Genomic DNA, 5136 nt, shown 5'->3' on the forward strand with positions numbered 1-5136 from the left:
ATGTTTTAATGTATTATGACTGTAAAATATAAATAAATCAATAAACAAAATGGTAGATGCGTACAACCCTTAAACTATTCCAATTTTATGGAAGTTGAAGCCTTGAAGCATATTTCTTTCTGCTCAAATGTATACTTCCCATCCTTGGAAGCCAATTAATAGGACATCATAGGTTGCTTGAATCAAAAATCGCATGTGAGTCATGACACGAGGAATTATAAAGCTGAAACTTTGTGAGAGATCAAATGAAAGAACCAAAAACCATTTAGAAATTCAAAGAAAAACACCTTATTGGTTTTCACTCAAATTGCCTGCAAAAATGGAGAATGGAAACAAGAGGCTAGCTGTTTTGGTTGGTTGCAATTACCCCAACACCCCACGTGTTAAATGGATGCATAAACGATGTTTTGGCCATGAGAGACGTGCTTGTTAAACGGTTTGGGTTCGATCACAACCATATTGAGCTCTTGATTGATGCACCTGGTTCATTAGTCATGCCCACTGGTGCTAACATTAAGAAGGCACTTGATCAGATGCTCAAGAAGGCTGAACCTGGAGATGTCCTATTCTTTCAGTATAGCGGACATGGAACAAGGATTCCATCAGCCAAACCTGGGCATCCCTTTAGGCAGGATGAAGCAATTATGCATTGTGATTTCAATCTAATCACTGGTATGAACCATCATGATCCCTCATCTTTCTTTTCGTATAGTATCCCCAGTACTAAATTTCCAGGCTTGTTTGCTGATTCTTTTGGCACATTCAGTTAGTACACTTGGACATGATGCAATTAAAGATTCTCATAAAACATTACTCAACATTTGTTAACAATGCTTTTGCAATTCTTTCGAACTTCTTATTATCACAAGAAAGTTTTCTCATTGTCAATTTGTCATACTAAACTTAATTAAAATTAATGCCACTAAATATGTAGATGTGGACTTCCAGCAATTAGTGAATCGCCTGCCAAAGGGAGTGAGCTTCACAATTCTCTCAGACTCATGCCACAGTGGAGGCCTAATTGACAAAGAGAGAGCAAATTGGACCCTTTTCTGTCACCAATGATTGCACATTGCAGAAATCATGTAGCCCCAAGATCATTCCCTTGGAATCAATTCTACAACATCTAACATCACAGACAAGCATAAACACATCTGATATTGGCACTCATTTGTTAGAATTATTTGGAGCCGATGCAAGCCATAAGTTTAATTTACATCCACATGAACTGGACTCGTCTGAATCATTGAAGACAGACGAAGGAATTCTTCTTAGTGGGTGCCAAGCCAATGAGACTTCTGCAGACATGAACCCAATGATGACCAGAGGAAAGGCGTATGGAGCATTCAGTGATGCTGTCCAGATGGTATTGAAGGATCATTTAGGTTCACTCAACAACAAAGAAGTTGTGCTGCTAGCTAGAAAGTCTTTAGAGGAAGGAGGCTTTGCTCAACACCCTTGCCTCTACTGCAGTGATGAAAATGCTGATGCTCCTTTCTTATGGCAGCCTCAGGGCTCAGGTTTATGAGGCATTGAGTGGTTTGTGCATGCTTGGTTTGATATATGGTTGCTAACATATTATTACTATTAAAATTTAATAAAAAGGCAATAATTAAAGTGGTACCTAATAAGGGGCTTGGGAAAAAGAAATTATTTGTACAATCACTTTCTTTACATTAGAATTATTGGTACTCTTACCAAGAGTCTTGAAGCTCGATTGACACCTCTTGGCGCTTTCAATAGAGACGTCCCCAAGTTTCGAATTTCCCACTCCAACTATGTAATATATGTACCAAAAAACAAAAACAAAAATTAATGTTACTCTTCAACTTCAAGAACAATTGGAGCAAACAGGAATTTTCTAGTAGTAGTCAATCACTTATTCCATAATCCAAGCAAATAATCATAACACTAAGACTAACTAAATATATCAATTAAATTCCCATCTTTTTCTCTAGTATGCAAACAACAAAAACTAATATCTAATACAAGCAACTATAGAACAATTAGATTTTGTGTATATACATACATGAAATTGAAGCTTTAAAATGATCAAAGTTCAAATTCTATATGCTCACAATATATATTCATGTCTATAATTAATAAAATTTAAATAAATCACTCAAAATGATGATAAAATAAAACAAAATTTAATTTTGGTGGGATCAATAAGATCCTATACGATCCTCTCTCTCTCTCTCTCTCTCTCTCTCTCTCTCTCTCTCTCTCTCTCTCTATATATATATATATATATATATATATATATATGCAATCAAATTAGAGAAAATTTTAAATAAATGTCAAATTAAATTTTAATTGTGGGTTAATTTTGTGCCAAATGAGTTGTTCCATAGAAAAAACAAGAAATCCAGTTTAAATGAATCATAAAAAACCTAATCAAATATCTAATATAAGTTTATACTACTCTTAATCAAATTCCCTACTTCGGCCTCATTTTTAGACCTATCAAAATATTTCTCAATCAAATTCTCATTCTCGGAGCTGAGGTATATGGAGAATGGCTTTTTGGTCCCTTTCGTCCTGTGGTTAGGACATCGTCTTTTTTTACGTTTGCCTTTATTGTTTGGTTACTAATTTTTCCAAATATTCAACTCCATAATGCACAAAAGATTTCTTCCCACTGTCAGTTCTATCTTCATTGTGCCAAATCTTCAAAATCATTCAAGTTTCTTTCCAAATCCAATGTGTTACACAGCCTTTCAATGTTGTTTTGTTCTAATGTAAGTTAACTAATTCATTTAGTGGTGGTGGTCCTAATGTTATTAATGCAATTGGTGATAGCACCATTGAGGCTGGGACTGTAAAGGCTTAGCTGGTGAGTTCTCCAAAAAGTGATGCAGCAGACAAGCAAGATGAGCATGGTGGGTGGCAAAGAGAAGAAGGATAAAATGAGAAGTAAGTCCGTCAAGCTTGTTGTCGTGAAAATGATCTTAAAAATTGAAAAAAACAACATCAATATATATATATATATATATATATATATATATATATATATATATATATATATAAATATATATATATATATATAAAAGCAGAGACCTCATGCGGGAGAGCATGAGGCCCTGCCATGTGGCGCTCTATTTGAGCTCTATTAAACCAATTATTGCATTTGACCTTCCAAATCACCTTCACTTAAAAATTAGATTCCAAAGTCCTTTTAGAAATTGAAAAGATGCACATTACTTATTACTTTAGCAAAATCCAATTCATTTCTTAACTCTTCAGTTCCCCTTTAAATTTGATGTACACTAATATATTTCTTTTTAAATCTATGTACACTAATATATATATATATATATATATATATATATATATATATATATATTATCTATAGCCCTTAGAGCTCGCTGGACACTGAGAAAAATAAATCAATGTAATAGTTCTTTGGATAATAACCCAAATCTCATTAGATACCTCTACTCTTTCTAGCTCCATTGAGAGTTGTGATTTAGATCCCAAATTGAATCGTAAGGTAATTCTTCCACTAAAAGGTGGGTATATAATCTCTAAAAAACAACCCTTTCTTTGTTAGTTTCTTAAAGTTTTGCTTTATTACTTTGATCTCTTTAATTTTACTTTATAGTTTTGGTTTGGATGCAATTGCCTTTTTGTTATATGCACGGAAATTGTTTGATAAAATAACTGAGTGTTTTGCTATAGGCAACAGTTGATGCAGAAGCAGCAAACTATTTTTCATGTGTTCATATTATAAATTGTAGCAAGACATAATAAATATGGTCTGTGTTAGAAGTAATGTTGTAAATTGCTTCAAATAAACACTATTTTGGTTTTGCTTTCTTTCCTACAATGTTTATGGTTTGCTTAACTTGATAATTTTGTCACTAAACCAGGAAAAAAAAAAAAAAAAAGACAGAAGAATTCTGTAGCTATGAAATTTATCTTAAATGATGCCCATTTTGCAACATTTTGATTGTGTATGTGTGAGTGATATTAGACCATTTCTAAACATTTAAGAATATATATATATATATATATATATATATATATATATATATATTACAAGTCAATTATTTCCATTTTTTATTTCTATTTTTATTAGTGGACTATTATTTATTCCAACAGTACTATAAGCATGAATTTTATAGAAAGGTATATAACCAAGTTTGCCAATTATTTGAAATACAAACTCTTTTGCTCTTTGATCTGCACTTTGCCGCTTCTTTTTATCATAAATCAAACATTAACTTTCTAAATACTGTATTTGTACTTTTGCTTTCCTATAAATTGTTTTCAAATTTAAGTTATTGGTTGAGTGACTATATTCAGTAATTAGTTTATTGTCATACATGTATTGAAGATGGATTGTGGGTTAAGAACAAGTTTTTGGACTAGGTTTTAGGATAATTATATCTAATTATATTTATTTAAAATAGGTGGAATTATATCTATGCAGATCAGAATTGTTGATACCTAAAGCATCCTTAACATTATAAGGCCAATATAAGGAGGCTCAACTCCATGTTTCAATGAATTCTATGAGAGAGTGTTGGTGCCCTAATGAAGGACGAAGTCCTTACATCTTTCAATTGAATGTCCAAAACCACCACAAAATTGGGTCGTTACTTTTAATAGTTGGAGAAAAACCCCATTTTCCACAACCAAAGAGATTTTTTTTTTTTTTTTGAGAAGGCACCGAAGAGATTAATAATGGGCTAAGTGCTTTGCCTAGACATGACTCACTATGTGACCTTGACACTGCTATATATAGTTAAAACATTATTGAAGATACTTGATGAGATCAATGCATTGGTTAAAAATTTCATATGAAAAGTGATAGGTTCAACGAAGTCTGATATATACAACATATGCTTGCAGTTAATTGGATTAATGATCAACTGATGGTAGGGAACAAAATATGCCTACTTGGTCTGAAGTTTCAGCTATAATTGTAGGTGATTTTAGTAATGAAAATATCCACCATTTGTGTTATTATATATGTACTACATTTTTCAAAATCATCTTATGTAAAAGCTTATATAGCATTTTCCGCACATCGCGCGGGCAACTTCCTAGTTATATATAACTAGTGTACAACCCCGTGCATATGCATGGATACAATTAAAAACAATCACAATTTCACGATTCAAATTATAC

The 5136-nt window shown here is 32.4% G+C and overlaps 1 pseudogene; it reads left to right on the plus strand.

Annotated features, from left to right (window-relative positions):
* Nucleotides 1–214: 214 nt before the first annotated feature.
* On the plus strand, nt 215–1802 carry LOC142609339 (metacaspase-9-like; annotated as a pseudogene).
* The last annotated feature ends 3334 nt before the right edge of the window (nt 1803–5136 follow it).

The sequence above is a fragment of the Castanea sativa genome, chromosome 9 (assembly GCF_040712315.1).
Source record: "Castanea sativa cultivar Marrone di Chiusa Pesio chromosome 9, ASM4071231v1".
NCBI lineage: Eukaryota > Viridiplantae > Streptophyta > Magnoliopsida > Fagales > Fagaceae > Castanea > Castanea sativa.